Source organism: Paroedura picta, chromosome 2 (genome assembly GCF_049243985.1).
Source record: "Paroedura picta isolate Pp20150507F chromosome 2, Ppicta_v3.0, whole genome shotgun sequence".
In the NCBI taxonomy this organism is placed as follows: domain Eukaryota; kingdom Metazoa; phylum Chordata; class Lepidosauria; order Squamata; family Gekkonidae; genus Paroedura; species Paroedura picta.
The window spans coordinates 166,144,073-166,169,296 of NC_135370.1; the positions used below are offsets into that span (position 1 = coordinate 166,144,073).

General features: G+C 45.5%; 1 protein-coding gene and 1 long non-coding RNA gene across 8 annotated transcripts in view; both read left to right on the forward strand.

The window, feature by feature from the left end:
* Positions 1-25,224, forward strand: part of WDR25 (WD repeat domain 25) — a 131,848-nt gene that overhangs the window by 23,727 nt on the left and 82,897 nt on the right. The window lies entirely within an intron of this gene.
* Positions 1,180-3,375, forward strand: LOC143830751 (uncharacterized). Its single transcript, XR_013228590.1, has 2 exons — positions 1,180-2,020; positions 3,138-3,375. It is a non-coding gene; the product is annotated as an uncharacterized LOC143830751 (long non-coding RNA).

Genomic DNA, 25,224 nt, shown 5'->3' on the forward strand with positions numbered 1-25,224 from the left:
AGACCAAGCTCCCCCAACCTTTCTTCATATGTCTTGGTCTCCAAAGCCCTCACCAGGGGAAAAGCTCACATATTGCCAGCCCTGGTGATTCTCACTTGGCTCTTAAATGATTGTAAATGGATACAATTATTGCTTGGGCTTTGATTGATATGAGGTGGAGCTTTTCTGTGCATCCTCCATATGGTACCCTTTTAAATACTTGATAATGAATTCTAAATAATGAATTCTATCATTATTTATTTGCTTATGGACCACCACTCCCAGATCAAGCCAGCTCATGGCAGTTCATAATTAAACCTCCATAAAATAACAATAAAAAGTTATAAAACCTCGGGCAGTGTAATCTCTCTTTGTCCCTCCCAGGCCACCAGTCCAGTGCGGGTCGAAAACGCCTGCTGTCTACATTCCCCGCCCAGCCAGGTTCAGGGGGGAGGGGGCACTTTCTGTCCTAGGTGTTCCCGGCATCCTGAGGAGGATCTTCCATGACCTGTCCTCAACCAAATGCCCGGTGGAAGAGCTCTGTCCTGCAGGCACTTTTGTCTTTTCCCGGTCATGGTGCTGTGTTCCACCTGCACAATCATCTGTTCTGCTTGTGAAATAATCTGCTCTTCACTAGTTGCGTCCGTGCACTTGAGGGATTTACATCATTAGAATCTGTTCACTACAAATCCATTATGAAAAGATCTGAAGTTCAAATTGGGGAGGGGAGAGGGATGGAAATAGAGAGAGAGTATATATAATATAATAAATATGTAATAAAATGGGTTTCGTGGTTTCATGGGATTTACCCTCATCTCAAAACCATTAGGTACAGAAGTCAGCTACTTAATAATAAAAAATTGACCAAGAAAATGGAATGATACGTGAAGCATAAAAAGCAATATACAAATTTGTTGTTGTTGTTGATGATGATAATATCGTCGTGTATGAGTAGCCATGCTGGATCAGACCACTGGTTCATCTAGTTCAGCATCGTATTCCACAAAGGAGCCAATCAGGTGGCCCCAAATGCTTTAATGCCAGGCCATGGAGTTGTAAATATTCCCCCTGCTGATTCTCCCCCAAACGAGACTTCTTTTCAAAGCAAATGGACAATTGTGGGTACAGTAGACCCAAACTGCCCCTCTTCCTCTCTGATGGTGCCAGAAGGACCTTTGTTAAGGAAAAAAAATAATTTTCTTCAGCCATTAGTCGTTACAGAACTAGAAAGGGGGAAAAAAAAGAGGCAAGACAGACCCATAAAGAAGCAAAGCAGTGAATTAAACTTCATCATGGAAAAGCAGTTGATGATATGAGATTGAACAAAAGCGGTGTGTATGGGGAGGGGAGGCTCTCTGAGTCCATCCTTGCATGTTTAACAGGGAATAATAAAATTGTGTATGCCCATAATGCTGATTTATGCATATGTGCAGTCTTCCCAATGTTGGCAGGGTAATTAACACAGCAGCAGTCAATGTATGTCATAGGAAAGAAGTATTGGATGTTAGATGAATTCCCTCCAGGCCAGGCTGGATTCTGGAGATTTTTGCTGGACGGGTCACTTGGGCATGAAATTGGGGTCCTTGTGGGTAGGCAGGTAGTTGTGAGTTCCTGCATTGTGCAGGAACTACATGGACTACATGGCCCTGGAGATCCCTTCCAACTGTGTGATTCTAGGAGAAAGAGAGAGAGGTTCTGTTATGTATGCGGTTCTGTTAACGATCCTGACGAGAACCAAGCGTAAGGTCCCAAGGTGGGATCGAAGCGGGAAATGTAATTGACCAATGCGCTGCTAGATCGCTGCCCTGGGATCCAGTCAGTTCAGACTAAAACTGACCAATAGCACACACTGGCAGGAAGATCCATTGTTCACTTGTGCATATATGTTGGGGCTCTTGAGGGGTTTGTCGGTTCAGTTCTGACTCTTGTACCACCATGCTGAGATCACAATAAAGAGCTGATGGAACTCCCAGCATGTTTGACTTCCTTCGAACCCATGGATTGAACCGGTCCCTAACTACAGAGGAGGGCAACAAAGATGGTGAGGGGTTTGGAGAACAAGACATATGAAGGAAGGTTGGGCGAGCTTGGTCTTTTTAGCTGGAGAGGAGACGACTGAGAGGGGATCTGATAACCATCTTCAAGTACTTAAAAGGCTGTCATATGGAGGATGGAGCAGAATTGTTCTCTCTTGCTCCAGAGGGACAGACTAGAACAAATGGGATGAAATTAATTGAAAAGAAATTCCATCTAAACATCCAGAAGAAGTTCCTGACAGAGCGGTTTCTCAGTGGAACAGGCTTCCTCGGGAGGTGGTGGGTTCTCCATCTTTGGAAATTTTTAAACAGAGACTAGATAGCCATCTGACGGAGAGGCTGATTCTGTGAAGGTTCAGGGGGGTGGCAGGTTACAGTGGATGAGCAATTGGGATGTGAGTGTCCTGCATAGTGCAGGGGGTTGGACTATATGACCCAGGAGGTCCCTTCCAGCTCTATTATTCTATGATTCTATTCTATGATTCTCCATCTCTAGCTGAGCTAGAGAAGCTAGACTGAATGTGGCCATTCTGAGAAGAAGGGAGAAATCACCCTAAGAGTAGCAGCCTGGAGTCAGACAAGGAATGACACTTAATAGAAGAGATAAGGTGCTGCTGGCCTCACTATCCTAATTGTCTCCTTGCTGCCCTTTTCAGGGTCTTCTCCTCTCTCCTCTGCTTATCTGGCATTGCCTTTTCCAACACCCAATTAGGCCCAGAAACCAACGGGAAGCTAGTGAAGTTATTTAAAAACTGATTTTTGTAAGTACCATGTGATGCCAGTTATAGGATGTTTTGTAAGAGTTGTAAAGCATGTTCTGCACTGAGAAGAGGCATAGAAGTGACAGATGGTGGTTATGGAGCTGCAGACAGTACAGGGCTGTATTTACTAAGCCTCCATGTAAAAATGCAATATATTTTTTTTTAAACTCTTCTGTTCTGCAAGCGATGTCGTCAAGGCAACCAAAATCTTTTGGAAGCTCTGTGTTACTTTTTCTTTGTTTTAACTTTCTCCGTTACAGTATCCTAGCATTTGACAAAAGGAATGCTCCTCCCTGGATTTCAGCTTATTAAAACTATGTATTTAATTTATTAAAATAAATGTCTTATCCTGTTTTTCCAGACTTGTTGAATCCACAACATGCCTTTATATGAAAGGAGGGGGCAAAAAAACCCAGAACATTACGGATTCTAAAGAGAGAATAGAACCAACAACCCGCGTTAATGAATCAAGCTGGAGTACTCCATAAAGCGAAAGAGCTTGAGATCTCACAACAGCAGGGACAGCAGGCTCTTCGAAACAAAGCTCTCTTGTTTGCTCTTGCATGTCAAGTTCCCAGTTGAATTCCCCCAAAAGCAGATTCTTTGGTTGAGAAGTCTCTTTATTAAGGAAGAAATTAAACAGGGGGACTACATTCCTTGCTGAAACTGAGGTTCACCTAGCGTTATACTCTTATATGAGTACCCCTGAGATCCCCCCCACCCCCAAGTATCCTTTTGGCAAGCAAGTGGTCAGGTGTCAGATTGCTCTCTTCTCACACCATGAGAATCAAAAAGGAAATCTATAGAATATGTCTACAGACACAGCAGAGCTGTGGCCTCTTAGTCTCCAAGGCCTATGAGAGAGCCTTGAGCTTCAAAGAAGACATGCTGGTTTTACGGCATCCTGCCTGGATTGGAATAGCAAAAAGAAGGCAGAAACCAGTCTACCAAGGTGTGAAAGAAAGGGTCAAGCAAAGCAATGTACCCCAGCACTAAATTCCTACAGGCTAGCTAACAAATCAGGACATTAGACACAACACATCAGAGAGTCCCAAATACACATACGTAGATCAACCACACAGCATAATAAATCATCACGCCAAGAGCATATGACTACAGGCCTTGACATTAGCATGTAAATACCGTCATGGCAAGAGCATGTGACTACAGGCCTTGACGTTAGCATGTGAATGCCGTCATGGCAAGAGCATGTGACTACAGGCCTTGACGTTAGCTTGTAAATACCGTCATGGCAAGAGCATGTGACTACAGGCCTTGACGTTAGCATGTGAATGCCGTCATGGCAAGAGCATGTGACTACAGGCCTTAACGTTAGCTTGTAAATGCCATCATGGCAAGTGCATGTGACTACAGGGCCTTGATGTTAGCATGTAAATACCGTCATGGCAAGAGCATGTGTCCTATGGGGCAGATTCAAGCGGGTCACTGTGTTGGTCTGAAGCAGCACATCAGCCAGGTTTTATTCAAGGCAGGAGGCTTCGTGTGCACACACACTTCCCCAGATACAGTGTGCATCCAAAACCTTGAATAAAACTTGGTCAGTCTTAAAGGTGTTGCTGGACTCTGAATTTGTTCCATGGGACAGGTGTTTCATGAAGTCTGACCCATCACTAAGAAAGGCCTGTCATGTATCGGAAGGAAGGGTTGCTAGTCCTCTTATCCCTGGACAGTGGTAGAAGAAGAAGAAGAGTTGGTTCTTGTATGCCTTTTATCCCTGGATAGTGGGAGCTAACAAGGGACTGTTTCTGAGACTTCAGCTTCTTCTGTCCAGGGTTTTTCCACCCTGAGCCTCCGGGGAGGGCTGTATATAAGTATGATAAATAAAATAAATAAATGAGAAGAATCAGCAACCCTTCTTTCCGCAGTCCCCAGTTACTTTTACAAGTAGCTTGCAAGAGCTCACGATGCCACCTTGGCCATTCTTTGACTGCTGCTTCGTCTATGGCAGGGGTAGTCAAACTGCGGCCCTCCAGATGTCCATGGACTACAATTCCCATGATCCTCTTCCAGCATTTGCTGGCAGGGGCTCATGGGAATTGTAGTCCATGGGCATCTGGAGGTCCGCAGTTTGACTACCCCTGGTCTATGGAATGATTGCGGTGAACGAGGAGGGAAGGAATACTGTGTTTGATTTCAGGCCCCGTATCTCAGAAAGGACGTCACAGAGCTCTAAAAGACTTTTCAGTTTAGAAAAGACAGCGAAGGGGGAAACATGAAAGCAATTGTTCGAATTATGCAGGAGCAGGTTTAGGAGGCACTTGGCTTCTGCCTGGCCATCACAGCCGGGTGGGGGGGGGGAAGCATACCCCAGTGGTGCTGCCATCTTGCCTGGACTGTGCAGAACTTGGAGGCCTCTTGCACGTGCTCCGTTGGTACTCTGGAGCACAGAAAAATGTTGTCTCTTCATCAGAATCTAATTAGGAACCATCTAGTACCATGGGGGGGGCAACCTGGGGTGTTTAGGCAGGAGTTCCAAACTGGGCCCCTGCTGTCCGCATGGCTGCTTCTCTTTCAGCAAGTAGTTCCATTTGAAAGTTGGAAGGTTAATTGGCACTTGGGAAAGTATTGTGTAAATATAGCGTCCTGCAAATTACTGTACCAGAATTGGTGATGGCTGAACGCGTGGCAAGCAAGCCTAGCTTGCAGCAAATTTTGCACAGCATTCCCTTGTGATGGCTGGACTGCCAAAGTAGGTTTATAATGTTCTTTCTAGCCTCTGTGCCCGTTATGTCCCTTGAATACTAAGCAGTTCCCAAAGTTTAAAGCAGTCCGCTTTCTCACTCTTGAGTTCCCAGTCTATATAACGATATATAACGATATAACGGCCTATAACGATTCTTGTGTTTTAACACGGAAATCAGGCGACCTCCAGGCCGGGAAGTAAAAATCAAATCTGGATTTTCAGTCAAAGTGATCCTTTTTATCAGATGATCACGGCCCAAGGTGGAGAAGTTAGACACTCTTATGTCCTGTGCGATGCCACACATGTCCGTTTGTCCTGGGAAAGTCTCTTGCAATAAACACAGGCAGGAAAAGGTTGCCATCCTGTCCTTCGTGGGCCAAAGTGTCGCAGGTTGTCTTCCGCTTCTCCTGTGAATTTTGCAAAGGTGATATGGGGGATCTGACGAAAAGCTATGCAACACAGATGGCTATGTAGAATGGGAGGTAGAAACACTCTTATGCCCAACTTCTAGTATTATGTTTTGGCTAACCCAGGTGACTGTTGGGGAAGAAGCAGCTGGAAAAATCTACTTCTGTTTGCTCCTGATACTGATACTACTACTACTAGTAGTAGTACTTTGGGCTGATCCTGCGTTGAGCAGGGGGTTGGACTAGATGGCCTGTATGGCCCCTTCCGATTCTATGATTCTATGACACTACTACTACTACTACTACTACTACTACTACTACTACTACTACTACTACTACTACTACTACTACTTCTTCTTCTTCTTCTTCTTCTTCTTCTTCTTCTTCTTCTTCTTGGCTGCCCCTCTCTATGAGGGTGGCTTACAGTACATTTGGTAATAATATCAATAAAACATCTTCAAAAACATACTGGCAGTGTGTAAGACCCAGCCCCGTTTTTTTTTTTTTACAGCCAGGTATAGCATTAGTATTTCTGTAGACCAGGTTTTCTCAACCATCGTTTCATGAAACCCTGGGGTTTCTTGATGGCCTCAGCAGGGTTTCCTGAATGGGTGGGAGTTGATTAATTTTTAATATATTTTAAAAATTTGTTACACATTTATCGGGACATATGACCATATGTGGTCATGTGGACCTGCCCTCTCCCCAGTGGCCAATGATGGGCCTGGAGGGGGTGAGAAGGGGAGGGATTCAGGTGGGTGTGTCCACAGCTCTGCTTCCCAACCATATTCTGCACGATTGCCCCACATCTGGGGCTTCTGGAATCCTGAAGAATGTTTCAGGGGTTTCTCAAAGCGGAGGAAGGCTGCTGTAGACTGGGGATAGGTAGCTGGAAGCAAACAAATTGAAAATGCTATGCCAAGAAAAGCAGAATTCTATGGCTTAATGAAGGCCCTGTTACCAAAAGGTGCAAATGCCCTTTTCAATTCAGTCCGGCTCTTCATTAGCCGAGGAAATAAGGACATTCAATGAGGGAGTTGCCTCGCATCGTACCACGTTGTCTGCTGAGTTGCCTGCATATGGAATTAAAGGACGTTTAATTGGCCCAACAGCATAACCTTTATTGGGATTGCTGAAAAGGAATATAAAAGTGTAATGAACTTCAAAAAGCGATCCCTAGCGAAGCACCCAAGGCACAAGCATGAATAGGAGGGAAGATTAAAAAAAAAATCAACAGTTGCAATAATCTTGCTAATTACAACTTGCAGACCTTTGATCTTCAGGGACCATGACACCTGGTCATTATGGAATAGTTATATAATGTATCATAGAGACCGCACCTATGCTTTCTGATTTTCCTTTTGTATTTCCACCCATTCTTCGCTTCGTGTTGCGTGTATTATGCTGCAGGGGTCGTTTTGAATTGTAAACCATCTTGAAGACCGTGGCTGAAAGGCAGTATACCAATGTGTCAAATGCGCACCACACATAAATGCTCCCCCCCCTGCTCGTCTGCTTTATGTCTGCCCATGAGCTCTCACATCCATCTGTGTTTTCAGGCACTAGTACCATTTCCTGCTGTAGTTCTACGTCTAGGTCCTTGGTACGGGGTCTTACATAGTGGGTAATGATTTCAACAAATTATTCCTCTTCTCTTGTTTGTGTATTGGTGCAATTTCAACAATGGAACAGTGGCCATCCATTTGGAGGTCGTTTACAATAGTACGTTAGCGGGCAGAAACTCTAGATATTCAAATTTGTTGTTGTTGTTGTTGTTAGGTGCGAAGTCGTGTCCGACCCATCGCAACCCCATGGACAATGATCCTCCAGGCCTTCCTGTCCTCTACCATTCCCCGGAGTCCATTTAAGTTTGCACCTACTGCTTCAGTGACTCCATCCAGCCACCTCATTCTATGTCATCCCCTTCTTCTTTTGCCCTCAATCGTTCCCAGCATTAGGCTCTTCTCCAGGGAGTCCTTCCTTCTCATGAGGTGGCCAAAGTATTTGAGTTTCATCTTCAGGATCTGGCCTTCTAAGGAGCAGTCAGGGCTGATCTCCTCTAGGACTGACTGGTTTGTTCGCCTTGCAGTCCAAGGGACTCGCAAGAGTCTTCTCCAGCACCACAGTTCAAAAGCCTCAATTCTTTGACGCTCGGCCTTCCTTATGGTCCAACTTTCTCAGCCATACATTGCAACTGGGAATACCATAGCCTTGACTAAACACACTTTTGTTGGCAGGGTGATGTCTCTGCTTCTTAGGATGCTGTCTAAATTTGCCATAGCTTTCCTCCCCAGGAGCAAGCGTCTTTTAATTTCTTTGCTGCAGTCCCCATCTGCAGTGATCTTGGAGCCCAGGAAAATAAAATCTGTCTCTATCTCCATTTCTTCCCCATCTATCTGCCAGTAATTGAGAGGGCCGGATGCCATGATCTTTGTTTTCTTGATGGTGAGTTTCAAGCCAACTTTTGCACTCTCCTCCTTCACCCGCATCAACAGGCTCTTTAGTTCCTCTTCACTTTCTGCCATTAGAGTGGTATCATCTGCATATCTGAGGTTGTTGATATTTCTCCCTGCAATCTTGATCCCAATTTGTGACTCCTCTAATCCCGCATTTCTCATGATGTGCTCCGCATACGTTAAATAGGCAAGGCGACAGTATACAGCCTTGCCGAACTCCTTTCTCAATTTTGAACCAATCAGTGATTCCATGTTCAGTTCTCACTGTTGCTTCTTGGCCTGCATATAAATTTCTCAAGAGACAAATAAGATGCTCTGGTATTCCCATCTCTTTAAGAACTTGCCACAATTTGTTGTGCTCAGCACAATCAAAGGCTTTAGCATAGTCAATGAAGTAGAAGTAGATGTTCTTCTGGAACTCCCTAGCTTTCTCCAGGATCCAGCGTATATTGGCAATTTGATCTCTAGTTCCTCTGCCTCTTCGAAATCCTGCCTGTACTTCTGGAAGTTCATGGTTCACATATTGCTGGAGTCTATCTTGTAGGATTTTGAGCATAGATATTCAAATAGCAAGGTCTAAAATCCTGGCTTCCCAATGATGGACCTAGTGTGACATGAATGCTTTTTGTCTGCCATGAAGTCGCAGCCAACCTATTGGTGACCATGTGGGGCAGCCTTTTTCAACCTTTTGACTATGGAGGAACCCCTGAAATAATTTTTCAGACATTGAGGAGTCCCTGAAGTGATGTCAGCTGGCCACATCCTCTGCCACGCCCTGGAACTGGCATTACCTTAGCCCTCCTTTTTCTCCCTCCCCCTTTACTACTACTGGTTCATTTGGGGGAGCAGTTGGTATTACTAGCATCCCCGTATTGAAGAGCCAGATGCCAATATATATATTATTCAATAGAGGTTGAATTTCACAATGTGGACATTCATAACATTCACATTCAAAAGAGAACCCGTGAGGAAGATTATTATTTGAAAACGGGACATATCTAGATACCGTTCTGGTTGGATCCGATACAAGAATAAACAAGAACGAAGAACCTTTTATTTCATTTATTCTGTATAATTTTACTACATCTATAGTAGCCTTGGGATAGGTTTTTTTCTCTTGCATAGTATTTACTACTACTTTGGCAGTTCTGCCTCATGTAGGTCAGAAAGAAGAGTAGGAGCTGAGAAGACAGTCCAGATGCCCCCTATACTATGCTAGTTCAGAGCTCCCACGGAACCCCCTTCAGAACTCCCGCAGACCCCCAGGGGTCCATGGACACCTCGCTGGGAATCCCTGCTGTAGGGTTTTCAAGACGAGATGAGCAGAGGTGATTTGCCATTGCCTGCCTCTGTGTAGCAACCCTGGACTTCCTTCGTGGTCCCCCATCCAAGTAGTAACCAGGGCTGATCTTGCTTAGCTTCTCAGATATTATGTCTGCCAATCAACATTCTTCTGTTTTTGCAGGAATGGAATAGGTCAAGTTAAAGCATTTGTGTAAACAAGAATTTCTGTTTTGGAATAAAACCTCTGAATCAGTAAGCTTTAGTTTCCCTGTTCAAGTGAGCTGCTTTTCAATACATCACAACCGGCTGCAATTAAATTAAAATAGGCAGGGACAACTCTAACAGGACTGCGACTAGCCCAAGGTCACCCAGCTTGGCTGCATGTGGGGGAGAGGGGAATCAAACTTGGCTCGCCAGATTGAGGGCTTCTGCTCTTAACCAAGCTGCCTCATATTTCTGTGATGTCACTTCCTGTGCTGTGGGAATGGCCCGGTGATGTCACATCCTGTAGGTGTGTCTGGGTGACATGTGACTTCCAGGGATGTGGTAGGAGGGTGAGGCATGCTGACATCACTTCACTTCCGGGGTGTTTCAAAGCCTGACGAATGTTTCAGGGGTTTTGCAATGGTGAAAAGGTTTAAAAAGGCTGGGTTGGGACATTTTGATTCAAGGTCCATGTGCCAAGAGAGGTGGGAGGGGCAAGCGACATGGGTGAGCACGGCAATTCCAGCTGGATTGTCATAATGATTGAATGTAGCCACAAAGCTGGCCTTGAAGAAGTAGTAAAATAGTCATGACTTTGGGATCAAAGAGAATTCCTGCACGGTTCTTTGCAGTGCCATTCCACTCTAGACCATTGAATCTGATGGGTTTATCTTGGAGTCATTCCACATAGGCTCAGGCGGTTAGCTAGCGCTTCACTGCAAATTCGAGCACGTATTGCTGTATTTTCAGGTAAGTAGGCAAGCGTACCTAATTTTCTAGAGCAACAAAATACTTGATTACAGTTTTAATGATAGCTTAAGTGGTGTTTTCAGATGTGCAGGAATCAAGGTCTTGTAGCAGATGATCTTGAATTATCTCAGTGACTGTTCATGTTAAGGTGCTTTAAATGTCACATTTGGAAATGCTGCCATATTGCTAGTTAATTAACTAATTACTAAAGACTGTACTTAGAGGGTTTTTTTTTTTAACGTTTCTTACCCAGCAAGGGGAGTTGTTAACCCTTTTTGCGCAACTGCTGCTGTTGCAGGGGCTGAATGTAGACTTCAGAGGGCACAGGTGCAAAGCATGAGCCCGGGAGAGGAAATAGTCATGTATATATGTTGGGGAGGGGCTTACCATTCCCTTGTTTGCCGGTTTGCTCTAGGGGAGCACCATTTTCCTGCCTCCTCTTTCTCTGTGCAGCCCAAAATCCTGTTTTTGGAGGGGAACTGGTCTCCAGGAGCCAAATTTGGGGGAGCATTTCAGGCTGCCATGGCAAGAGGGAAGGGGGAAGGCCTAAAATGCAAACCATTCATATGAACTGCTGGTTCTGAGACTTCTCGTTCGAGACACCTGTTTTATTGTTTGCTATTAATAATTATCCATGATGAAAAGGACTGTTGAGTCGCAGCTGATTTATGGTGGCCCCACAGGGCAGAGTTTCCCAACCATGGTAACTACGGTACCCTATGGCTTTCAAAATGTCGGCTGGGAGAGCCCTCCCTCTCTGTGCCTGCTGGTTCTGGCTCCAAGTGAAGAGGAAAGAAAACCTTTTAAATCCCCCCCCTCAATTAATCTCCGCCTTTCTCCACAATGGACATCCAAAGTGGCTTACAACAGTGGTCCCCAACCTTTATTAGGCTGGGGACCGGCAGGGCATTGGGGAGGCCGCGCCCGCAGGCCGCGCCCGCAGATCGGGCCGCGCCCGCGGATCGGGCCGCGTGGGCGAGGCCCGGCCCTGATTCCCTCTCCCCGCCCTCCCGCAGTAAGAAGCTTCCCGGGCTGCAGGCTTGTGGCCTGGGAAGTTTTTTACTGCGGGGGGGGGGGGGCGGGGAGAGGGAGCCGCGGCCCGGCGCCATGGCCTTTGTGGCCCGGCGCCGGGCTGCGGCCCGCAGGTTGGGGACCACTGGCTTACAACACTCTCCCTTCATGGTTTTATCCTCACAATGACACTGTGAAGTAGGTTATGCCAAGAGCATGTGACTGGCCCGAGATCGCCCAGCAAGGCTCCATGGCAGAGTGAGACTTTGAACCTGAACCTTCCAGATCCCAGTCTGACGGTCTAAACCAGGCTTTTCCAACCAGGGTTTCATGAAAGGTTTTCCTGAATGGATGGGAGTTAATTAATTTGTGTGTGTGTGTGTGTGTGTCCCAGATTAAATCAGTTCCCATGGAGAACTGATTTCACTAAAGCCCATCTTCCCCAAATCTCCAGGAAATACAAAGTCCTAGCATTGAGACTTCTGAGATAATAATTTTTAAATTTCCCCATTACATTGCTTTGCATATTTATACCTTTAAAATCCTCCTTTCTGTTTTATCTCCGGATGCCCTGCTTGGAAATGCATCCACAACCTAACTAACTCTCATCTTTATATTTGATGAATAAATATACTGCTGGGGGAATTGTTGCTAAAATACAGAGAAGGGAATGAGCTCCAAAGGCACTTTATTACCTGCTTTGCCGCTCTACAAAAAGAGCTTAGGAAGTTTAATAAATGGGAACATAAATACATTCTTAAAACCCCCAGGTCCCAAAGCCTGTGCCGCCCTTAGGGTGACATCTACACAAATTCAGAAGGAATCCCAGCAATATATATTTGATAATAAAATCTCAGATGTCTGCTTTCGTTTGGTCCCCACTTGATAGCAGCTTGTGCCACTTTAACAAAGTATCTATAGGGCCTTTGTTCTCCCCAATTCATCCCCTTACCCCATGGTGAAAGGTGAAGTGTCTTAATTCCATTATTTTCCCTTATGTATTGAATCATCACTTCCTATTCTCCCTGGTGTCAGATTCCCAGGGCAGGGTACAGAATTTTGTTCAATCATCGCATACCAAAGCTGCAACAAACGGAGAGCTTCCAGGCTGAAAGGCTCCTGTTCTGAGCTAATTGACTCTCGGTATGAAATAAAAGAAATGCTTATTCGTGGCCAAGTTGAAGCCAATCAGTGTTTAAGTTGGCTGCTGAAAGTATAGGTTTTGGGAGGCTGAGAGGAATGGGATGGTTGAGATGATCTAAGACTTGCAGAAAGGTAAACTTTTAAGATGTACAACCTTTGAATCAAATGAGGAATTTGCAGTCTTGGCATTCTACATACTACCCCCCCAACCCCCCCACAGATGTACATAAATTATTTTTATTATTGTTTTATTCTCTGTTGTAAACTACCATGAGCCAGCTGGCCCAAGAGCAGCGGGTAATAAATCCAGTACTTACTTACCTACCAACCAACCAACCAACCAACCAACCAACCAACCAACCAACCAACCAACCAATGTTGCTTATTCTGGGTTGGGGAGTTCCTGGAGATGCAGGGGTGGAGCCTGGGAAAGGCAGTATTTGGGATCTCGGCAGGGTATAATACCATAGAGCATAGGTCCACAGTCTTTTTGAGCCTATGGCACAGCATGGTGGCCACAGCTGCAAAATGAAATGGCTGCCACAAGAGGTGGAGCTGGCCACAAAATGGCTGCCACAGCTTCAGTCACACAGTGAAGAGCCTTGTGCTGTGGTAGCAGTGTCTGCCAAAGCAATATTTGTAAAAGCCAATCAAATATCCAATGGCCAATCAGAAGCCTTGCTTGGGGAAAGCTCCACCCGGCCCTGCTCACTTTCTAAAATCACATGGTATGTGCCAGGAGAGCTATTGGTGGGTGCCATGGTCTACTCTCCAAAGCACTCATTTTCTCTTGGGGAATGGATCTCTGTAATCTGGAGATTAGTTGTAATTCTGGAATATCTCTAGGCCCTACCTGAAGATAACACAAATTTAGGCAAGAGGATAGGCTGGAAAAGGTAGGAAGTCTGAGGAGGAATCCATGCTCTTTCGAGGGTTGTGTGCAGTGGTGGCCGAAGCAGCCGTTCCAGGTCGACGCAGGGAGGCGCAAGCGCCGGTGCGTCAGTCATCGCATACATGCAGGTGTGGAGCTCTGTGCCTGCATGTGTGCATTTGGTTGCACACTGGCACCTCTCCTCCCCCCTGCGGCCCGGTGCTGGATGCATCAGCCTGGAATGGCTGCTTCGGATGCCGCCACGCGCAACCCTAGCTCTTTTCCTTGGTAGTGGAGGCCTTGGGTTTTTTTTTTATTTTACATTCTTCATTATTCAGATGTCTTAAGCACGTTGCAGAACTTTGTGGGCAACCTTGAAATGAAATCTGCTGCTTCCGTGCAAGCTGCCATTTTGATTCCAATCATGCCCTTTCATGCTCCTTTCCTCTCGTTGAATATACTCTTGTTCGGAAGAAATGTCAGCTCACTCCTCCGCTTCCCGTCACAAAGGATATTGACAACTTTTATATGGAAGTTGGGACTCCCGAGTACCTTTAGCCCTAAAGCCCCGAGACGTGTACCCTTTATAATCAACTGTGCTTTATATGTCGAGAGCTGCCTTATCTGTTAAGTGGGAAAATACAGTGACCTTTGAAATATGTAAAACAGCTATTTTCTGAGAGCGTTTTTCTATGTGTAAGGAATATATCCAGACAAGGTAATTTTTTTTTTTAAATAAAAAGATGTTTTTGAAAGGGATGCTCTCTGCAGTTCCAGTAAAGGAGGAGCTATGCAGTATTAAAAGTAGACATTGCCTGCCTCCATGTCATGACACTAATGTTCCTTAGAGGTTGCCCATCCAAATACTAGCTAGGATCAGTTAACTCTGGACATCCCTTGCCTGGCGGCCAGACAATCCGCCAGGCATTTGGAGCTCTTCCGCCAGGCATTTGGTTGAGACCAGATGTAATCAACAGCAATTGAAGGGCCCCTGCTCCCCCCTGCCCCTCCTGCCCCCCCTCAGAATTCCACCAATGCTCTGGACCTGTTTGCATTGTTGCATTGTTGTAATGTTTATATTGTTTATACTGTTATATTGTTATATGGTAACAACTATTAGTATTAGTATTGTAAGGTATTCACTTGTTTATAGACTGTTTTATGTATTGTTTTTTGTTCCTATGTAAACCGCCCTGAGCCTTCGGGGAGAGCGGTATATAAATATAATCAGTCAGTCAGTCAATCAATCCTAGGATCTCTTGGCTACATACACATGCCATATGATAAATAAATATTTACCTATAAATAAATATTTATCTGCTATTTTAGACTTGATTCTCACCAGTAGTGGAAGAACTGTTGGATGAAGTGGAAGTAGTGGGCACACATGGTAGTAGTGACCATGTGATTCTGGAATTTACAATTGTGGGAAAGAATAAACTGTTACGTAGTCGGATGTATAGACTGGACTTCAGGAAAGCAGATTTTAACAGACAGGCATGTTGGGTAGAGTCCTGTGGCCAGAAAGACTTAAAGAGATGGGAGTCCAAGAGGCCTGGGAGTTTCTTAAAAGTGAAATGCTGAAGACTCAATTACAAACAATTCCCTTAAGAAGAAAAGATGGAAGGAGCCTAAGGAAGCCAAGGTGGCTCCATAAGCAGCTGTCAAATGATTTGAGGAATAAAAAAGAATAATTTAGGAAATGGAAGGCAGGCCTTATTACTGAGGATGAGTATAAACAAATAATCAATGAATGTAGGGAGAGTATTAGAAAAGCTAAAGCCCAATACAAGCCTAGGCTAGCAAGAAATGCTAAACATAGCAAAAAAGGGTTCTCTAGTAATATTTCAAGTAAGCGAGAGCAAAAAAGTGAAATTATAATAGATGACGATGACGAAGAGAGGGCTGAACTGCCTAACTCCTATTTCTCCTCAGTCTTCTCTTGTGAGGGAAATAGTGCTCAATGTGGCAAAAACATATCACAACAGGGGGGGATGGGAATGGTGACTGGGGGTAGTTCACAAAAACCTAGTTTCTTTAAATGAAACAAAGTCTTCTGGGCCAGATGAATTGCATCCAATGGTACTAAAAGAACTTGCAGATGTAATCTCTGAACCTTTGTCCATTATTTTGGATGCTTCTTGGAGAACAGATAAGGTGTCAGGAGGCGGGCAAATGTTGTCCCCATCTTCAAGAAAGGGAAAAAGGAGGATCTGGGTAACTACTGATCTTCATCTTGACATCTGTAGCTGGCAAAAATTTGGAACAAATCATCAAACAGTTGGTTCTTGAGCAACTGGAACAGAGAGCTGTGATTTCTAAGACTCAGCATGGTTTCGCAAGAGCAAGTCATGTTAGACAAAACTTATCTCTTTTTCCGAGAAAGTGACTACCTTGCTGGATCAGGGGGGATGCTGTGGACATAGTTTACCTGGATTTCAGTAAAGCTTTTGATAAGGTTCCACATGATATTCTTGTTGTAAATGCGGTATGGATCCTAATTCTGTCATGTGGCTCGTTAACTGGCTGACCCATCATACCCAAAGGATACTTGTAAATAGTTCAGCATACTCTTGGAGAAGAGTGACAAGTGGAGCGCCCCAGGGATTTGTCCTGGGGCCTATGTTGATCAACATATTTATAAATGATTTGGATGAGGGATTAGAGGGAGTACTTATTAAATTTGCAGACGATACTAAATTGGAAAGAGTAGCAAACACAAAAGAAGACCGAATCAGAATACAGGGTGATCTTGATAGGCGCGAGAACTGGGCTAAAATAAATAAAATTAAATTCAATAGGGCCAACGGGATTTTGGGCTGTATCAAATGGAGTACTGTGTCCAGATCTTGGGAAGTGATGGGACTACTTTACTTTGTTCTGGTTCTGCCTCACTTGGAGTACTGTGCTCTGTCTTGGGCACCACAGTTGAAGAATTACTAATACTTCTTCCTTGTGGCCTGGTTCACAGTGGCTGGGTTCACTACTGGGACAAAGACAAGATTCACACACTGATGTCTTAATGTTTCAAGCAGTCAAAATACTCTGTGTGAAGATGCTACTATCCCTTGGCATGTTCACGGAGAAGGTTGAATATGCCTTGCAATTCTGTTTAAATACTGCTGTGGTTCATTCTGCACATGTTGGAAAATCCAGCTGCAAAAGCACACTGGAAGTGTATTATCCAACGTGTTCAGAATGAGGACTCTGCTGGGAGTGTACCATCTTCTTGTTAATGGGGGGATCCAAACATACTCTAAATATCCTTTGACGATCTTAAGGAGTCTTCCTCCAGTTTTAGTAGCGCTTCCATTGGAGGGAGAGCCACTTATGATAGAAGAAGGCTCCTTAGATTAGAGCAAGCCTTCAAATCTGAGCCCAAAAGACCACTTTGCTCAATGGTACGATAATATTGCCAGGTTCTCTGCTGATCCTTGGCTAGAAGAAGAATTGGTACTTATATACTGCTTTTCTCTAGCAGAAGGAGTCTCAAAGAGGCTTACATTCACCTTCCCTTCCAGGTTCCCCCAACCCTTCCTCATACGTCTTGGACTCCAAACCCGTCACCATCTTTGTTGCCCTCCTCTAGACATGCTCCAGTTTGTCTCCATCTCTCTTCAACTATGGTGCCCAAAACTGAACACAGTACTCCAAGTGAGGCTGTGGAATTCACTTGTGGAATACGCTGCCAGTGGATGTAGTGATGGCCATGGGCACTGCTTGAAAACGGGATTAGATTGATTTATGGGATGGAAGTCCATCAAGGGTTACTGTCCATGATGACTCCTCTGCATCCAAATGTGGAAAATTCTGAATACCAGAGCCTGGAGGCCACATTCAGGGGGAGACCTTGGCTTCTACGCCTATTCATTGGCCCCCAAGGCTCAATCGCCCGAGCAACCTTTTTTGTTTCCGAATGCTTAAGATGGAACTACAAGTGCCCAGTTACTTGCAGGCAGTTTCCCTTCCAGCCCTTTAATAGCCGGGCTGCATTGGTGGTGGTGGTGGGGGAGGCACTGTTATTAGCTTTACCTTTGAATGAAATTAAAAGTAAGATAAACTGAATGAAAGCAGCAGAGGGATTATTTATTAAAGCGTCTTGTTCATTTTATGCGTTCGCCGCCGTTCCCCAAGGCTTGAATTACTTCGGGAGGGAATAGTCCGTAGCCACTTGCCGCATAATGAAGGAGTCCATTTAAATTCAGGGCAAGGCTTCTCTCGTTGCACACAAGTCCGGCGCTTTGCTTTTGTGACCTTGGTTTTCGTTTCCCCTCTCTTCCCAGTGGAGGCTGATGGCTGTTGCCTTGCGTTCCCTATCATAGTTAAGGGGGTATAGGCCGTCCTTCTTCAGCAGGATGTCAGGGTTGCTCATTGTACGCAGAGAGAAGGGAGAGCAAGCCGGATACGGTTCAGCTTCCTCATTTTCCTTCTTTATTCATGAGCAGAAGGAACTTGCCGGTGCAGGCTCCGTGTTAATCTGGCAAGAACACATGGGCCAGTTCCTTTCAGACGTTGCTCTTTAAGGCATTGATGAAGCTCGGTGACTGGGATCGCTTGGTGAGGCTAACGCGGCTCCTGAGCACGCTCGGGGAAACGTTTCACTCGTCTTAAACTTTTCTAAATTAAAGCTAATTCCCATTTCGTTCAGAGGACATTGTTGTCTTCGGATAGAGGTTTAATGAAGCAAGAGGAAGAAAAACAAGCCCTCTGGGATAGATCTGGTCTGATCTGGTCGGTTTGTTCCAGCTGAGCTCTTCTTAGGCTGTAGGCAAGCCGCAAAAAGTCTGTATGTAATGTGTGGTGCAGCCATTAGAGGAGGTAGGCAGTGGCAAGCCGCCTCTATGAGCCTCTTGCCTTGAAAATCCTATGGGGTAGCCATAAGTCAGCTGTGACTTGACAGCTCTTCACACACAGAGTGGTTAGCGAGTCAAGACTATGACTTGGGGAAGTAGTTCTCAACCTTCCTGATGCCGCAACCCTTTAATACAGTTCCTCATGATGTGGTGCCCCACAACCATACAATTATGCAAGTGTCCTTTCACAGAAATTAATCCAAAACTGACCAATGGCGTGAAGATCCATTGTTCATGATTGTATATAAATTGGTTTTCTTCTGGGGTTTCTCAGTTCAGTTCTGCCTCTTGTCCCACCATGCTGATCTCGCTCTTTTCCGCTGCTCCGGACAGACAAACGCTCTATCTCCGTCTACCTCGCAAGGTCTCCCCCTTGGAGAGAAGGGCCCTGCCGCAACCCCTGTGAAAGGGTTATTTGACCCCCAAAGGGATCCTGACCCCCAGGTTGAGAAACACTGATCTAGGGCAACCTTTCTCATTTTTTTTTAAATCATTGAGAAACTCTTGAAATATTCTTCAGGCTTTGAGAAACTCCAGAAGTGTTGTGATCATGCAGAATTTGATAGGGAAGCATAGCTGTGGACATGCCCACCTGGGGCCCCTCCTTTTTCCACCCCTTCCAGGCCAATCATTGGCCATTTGGGGAGGGCTGGGTGGGTGGGTCAACATGATCATATATGGTCATATCATCTGATAAATGTTTACAAAAATTTTAAAAAATATATTAAAGCTTAATTAACTCCCACCCATTCGGGAAGCCCTTCCAGGTCCATCAAGAAACCCCAGAATTTCATGAAACACTCAGGAAGCCTGATCTACGGGACGCAGGTTTGAATCCCCACTCGGCCAAGGAAGCTTGCTGGGTGACCTTGGGCCAGTCAGCTGACTTATGGCTCTTAGCCTCAACTACCACACAGAGTTGTGGAGACAGAAGGAAGAGAGGAGACTGACATAAGCTGCGTTGGGTCCCCGCAGGGGTGAAAGGTGAGGGAATAAATGAAGTAATAGAAAAATGGGCTTGTATCCAAGAAGAGTCTTGTTATGACAAGTCAGTAATTTTCAGCCCCTCGTTGGAGAACATGGAAGAAGGCATCAAGGTTATATCTGTATTGAATGTCAATAACTCAGTGCAAACCTACATACACGAAAGAAAAAAAATTGCATTTCAAGAAATGACCTTTATTGTTCAGCCCAGGAAAGACTCTGTATAAATCCATCTGTTCTGTTGACTTTCAGCCGTCTTTTCCTAGCTCACATTCGAAAGGGTCCCTTTCCTGTTATTTTCTAAAAACAGCGGCCCAGAACTAGTCGATGTCACACAACTTGCAATCTTAAATGTCGACACGTCAACCCTTCTCTATAAAATTGGCTGATGCAAGCATCTGGGCTTGGTTAGGCCTCAAATTATACTTTTCAGTTTTCATTTCATATCGGAGATTATCAGGCAATGTTCGGGGACCACTAGGTTTTAATTTCCTGGCTGGTCTGGGCATAAATCATCGCGTGTCATGCATGGATGTGATTCTCAAATCAAAATTCAACTTCTCTCTTTTCTCTTCTCGAGGAAAACTCTGTCCCTGCTCTACCAGGCCAAATCATGGGGAAGGAAGTTTATCCATTTGGTATGATGTCTGGATTGATAAACCATGTTTTTTCCATGGATTGTGAGCCAGAACCAGAAGCCATGGTTTGAAGTGGTTTTGCAAACAGTACGTCAGGCTCATTAAGGATATTTGAATTCATGATGTCCATGTGGTCCATTGCTCCAGTTTTAGACCCAGTGCGTCATGGAGACAAGTGAAAAGGTAAAGCTTATCGCTTGCTCAACAGGAAATGGAAGCGCATTTGAAGAGAAGAAGAAGAAGAAGAAGAGTTGGTTCTTATAAGCCGCTTTTCTCTACCCCAAAGGAGTCTTACCCCAAAGCGGCTTACAGTCACCTTCCCTTTCCTCTCCCCACAACAGACACCCTGTGAGGTGGGTGAGGCTGAGAGAGCCCTGATATTTCTGCTCGGTCAGAACAGCTTTATCAGTGCTGTGGCGAGCCCAAGGTCACCCAAGCTGGCTGCATGTGGGGGAGTGCAGAATCGAACCCGGTATGCCAGATTAGAAGTCCGCACTCCTAACCACTACACCAAACTGGCTCTCTCCAGTTTGGAAGCACAAATCACATTTGATCTCTAAAGGATGGTTTGGCATGATATCCAAACTGAAACTCTGTCTGTGGAAGAACAGAGCAAAGTTGGAGTCCATGGGCAACTTCAAGACCAAGAGAGAGCATATACCCAGAATTAAACTTTGTCTTAAAGATGCCACTGGAATAAAACTTCGTTCTGTTGCTTGAGACCAGACTTTCTCAACCAGGATTTTGGGACAGCCCTGGAAGGGTCTCCTGAATGGGTGGGGTTTTATATATTTTTAAAGAATGTGTTAAACATTTATCGAGTTATATGACCATGTATGGACATGTTGACTCACCCTCCCCTCCTCCCAAAATGGCCAATGATGGGCCTGGAGAGGGTGGGGAGGGGCCTTGGGTGGGCGTGTCCACACCTCCGCCTCCCAACCCTATTCTGCACTTCTGGGGTTTCTCAAAGCCTGAAGAATGTTTCAGGGGTTTCTCAACGATAAAAAAAAGTTGAGGAAAGTTGCTTCAAGCCAACACTGCTCCTCACCTGAATCTGTCTCTGGAAGCCTTAGTTAAAAAGGGATGGTGTTTCCGCTAATTCTGCCAGCTCATCCAAGAGGCCCAGAATCCGTGAGGTTTGTTACTGCCCCTGCATACTGCCTTTACTGTGCTGAGATTTCAGACCCAAACTTCTCAATACCCAACCATCACCACTGTGTTAAGTTCCCATTCAGTCAACAGCTTTGCATGCGGGGGCTCTCGGAAGCAGCTGCCTGTCGTCTTTGATGCTGTCCAATCTGTGCATATCTCTCCGGAGAAAATGCTTGGCAGGTTTGATGGCTGGGATATTGAGCGTAGATGAAAGTAAATGTCTGAGCAATCATGATGAATATACAGCCTCATAAGGTGGCTCCATTTGCAGCAGCGATACAAAGCGGGTCTTTTGACAAACAAATCTAGTTTGCTGCCTTCGGGGGATAAACGTCCAACTTTTTAGGGTTTGATTTGTGGCTCTGTTCTTGAACACTCAGAGTTAGTCTTGTTTAGCCTCTACTCAGGCAAGAGTAAAGAGTTTGAGAACTGGGAAGTGGATATCCTTGAGCAGAGGGATGGGTTAAGGCAACGTAAGCAGTCCCCATCGGTCTCCGAACATCTGGTGATTGAACCTGCAACCCCACACTCCTTTAAAACGAGCCGCAAGGGAGTGGCGGGCTATAAATATAATAATAATAATAATAATAATAATAATAATAATAATAATAATAATAATAATAATAATAAAGCCACTGGGGGGGGACTAAAAGTTCCTAACCCTATGCCTTTGCTGCAACCAAATGTAGGAGGAAGAGCGTGACTGCAATCCATTTTCTGTACTTTCGTATACTTTGTCTTTGTTGTTTGCGTAGTTCTCTATTTCTCTATTTGTGCTAGTTCAGCGGTTGCTTTGTGCTGTTCGATTGCACGGTGTTGTATCCTGTAATCCACCCTGAGTCTTAGTGAGAAAGGTGTAGAACATGAATAAAAATTGGTGGGTGAGAATGGGTTATTAAACCCTTCTAGCGTGGTATAGCAGTTAAGAGTGGCGGTTTCTAAACTGGTTTGATCCCCCAGTTCTCCTCCAAATCCAGCCAGCTGGGTGACCTTGGGCTAATCACAGTCCTGAAAGTGCTGTTTTCACAGAGCAGTTCTGTCAAAGCTCTCTCAGCCCCACCTTCCTCACAGGGTGTCTGTTGTGGGGAGAGGAAGGGAAGGAGATTGTAAGCCGCTTTGAGACTCCTTCAGGCAGTGAAAAACACAGTCTAAAACCCAACTGTTGTTGTTGTTGTTGTTGTTGTTGTTCTTCTTCTTCTTCTTCTTCTTCTTCTTCTTCCCTGCCCAAAGTTTTTCCTTCACAAATGCCTCCTAGGTCATATATAAAATCTTGGGGTTTTCCCCCCACTCTGGACAAATTCTGAAAGTGAATATAAGCCCACCTCAGAGAGACCTGGGCAAGGAGGTAGGTGCTTCAGGAACGAATCAGGGTGCATGGAAGGAGAGGGGGAGTGAGAGCACAAGTGCCTTTGCCTACTCATTCTACCGGTTCAGGCTCTTCTGTGTCTACATTTGCATTTCCTTGGCAAGGATTTGTTTGGGGGAATGTTATTTGTCAAATTGGCGTATGGTGATTTGACTAAAGAATTTGCAGAGCCCTTAGCACCAGAGCCAGTTTAAGGATTTGCAGGGCCCCACCAGAGTCCAGTTGTGATGGGAGCAGCCAGACTGGCAGTGGAGGGACCCTTCCATAGTAGAAAAGGGTGTCACTCTGAGTGTCCTCCAAGAGGGAGAAGGGGGAGGAGAGAGGCTGGCCCTGAACCATTGGGGGATGGCATTGTGTGGAGCCTCTGGAAGTGCAGGGCCCGTAGCATGTGCTACATAGAGTCATAGAATCATAGAGTTGGGAGGGGCCATTCAGGCCATCTAGTCCAACCCCCTGCTCAACGCAGGATCAGCCCAAAGCATCCTAAAGCATCCAAGAAAAGTGTGTATCCAACCTTTGCTTGAAGACTGCCAGTGAAGGGGAGTTCACCACCTCCTTAGGCAGCCTATTCCATTGCTGAACTACTCTGACTTTGAAAATTTTTTTCCTGATATCAAGCCTATATCGTTGTACTTGTGGTTTAAACCCATTACTGCATGTCCTCTACATCAGGGGTAGTCAACCTGTGGTCCTCCAGATGTCCATGGACTACAATGCCCATGAACCCCTGCCAGCAAATGCTGGCAGGGGCCCATGGGAATTGTAGTCTATGGACATCTGGAGGACCACAGGTTGACTACCCCTGCTCTACATGGATAAACCGGCCCTAGTTTTGCCCTCTATGGACTCAAGATCTACTGAAGCGAGCTGGACTTGTGTCGGAGTACATCCGCATTGGGGGTCAAGCGACAAGTCTTGGATAAGCTCTTGTGCCTTTGCTTTCGAGGCAGAGTTCATCTTGTAATGAACTGCCTTGTCCCACTGGAACCTATTACAATAATGCCTTTGTAATGGAGTCTTGAAGAGGTCCCTGTGGGGATTGCTTTGAGATAATTTTACCATCGAGTGATCATTTCCTAAAGAAATGGAATGTCAGCCTTTTCAGAACTCCACTACTTTTTCCAAGGAAGTATTTAGCAATAGTCTCATTAGGCTGTTCCTCGCTGTTCTGACGGACCGGTGACGAGGGTTTTTACATATGGCCACTTCCCTCTATGTAGCTTTTTTTGCTAGGGGATCAGTAAAGAAAGTGAACCAAAGAAACCATGTGTTTCTTGGTCTGGAGGGAACAATCATGAGGAAGAAAGAGGAGACGCATAGACTTGTCAATTTCCCGGGGTGGGGGGTGGGGGGAGGCCAAGGCCTAGCGGCATCATAGGGATAATCCAGTGACATCACAGGGTTGCTGCAGAGGGGATGGATGTTCTCAGTTTTTGCAAACTACGAATCCTCTTTTACCATGCCCAACTTTGTTACAGTCCCCACCATGCAAGGCAGGGCATCTCTCTTACAGCTTGTTGTATTCAGTAGATGGACACAGTGGAACTAGGGATGCCAGCCTCCAAGTGGGACCTGGAGATCCCCTGGGATTACAGCTCATCTCCAGAATACAGAGATCAGTTCTCCTAGAGAAAATAGATGCTTTGCTGGGCAGACTCTATGGTATTGTATCCCAATAGAGTCCCTGTCCTCCCCAGGCTCCATCCCCAGATCTACTGGAGCCTCCAAGCCTAAATCTCCCCCCAAAATGTGTTTTGTTCATTGTTGCCCGAGTTTTCTTTATATCTGGGTTTCAGCACAGAGTGGTTTGCCCATGTAAACCAGGCTTTCTCAACCTGAGCAATATGACCATATATGGGCACATTGACCTGCCCCCTCCCCAATGGCCAGTGATGGGCCTGGAGAGGACGGGAAGGAAGAGCTGATAGGCACAGCTATGTCCACAGCTCTGCTTCCCAACCATATTCTGCACCATCGAACCACTTCTGGGGTTTCTCCAAGCCTGAAGAATGTTTCAGGGGTTTCTCATTGGTAAAAAAAGTTGAGAAAGGCTGAAGTGTAAACAAATGGTACTCACATGAACACATGAAGCTGCTTTGGTGTAGAGCCAGTTTGGTGTAGTGCTTAGGAGTGCGGACTTCTAATCTGGCATGCCGGGTTCGATTCTGCGCTCCCCCACATGCAACCAGCTGGGTGACCTTGGGCTTGCCACGGCACTGATAAAACTGTTCTGACCGAACAGTGATATCAGGGCTCTCTCAGCCTCACCCACCCCACAGGGTGTCTGTTGTGGGGAGAGGAATGGGAAGGCAACTGTAAGCTGCTTTGAGCCTCCTTCGGGTAGGGAAAAGTGGCATATAAGAACCAACTCTTCTTCTTCTTCTTCTTCTTCTTCTTCTTCTTCTTCTTCTTCTTCTTCTTCTTCTTCTTCTTCTTCTTCTTCTTCTTCTTCTTCTTTCTGCTGACTCAGACGACTGATCCTTCAAGGATCCACTCCAGAGCCCGAATCAAGGTGCTGGTTCTGAACTTTACAAGGTTTCTGAAGGACTGTCTTCTCCCATTTCTGACTGTAGCTTATTTGATGGGTGTACAAGAAAGGGCCTTTTTAGGGGCAGCCCCACA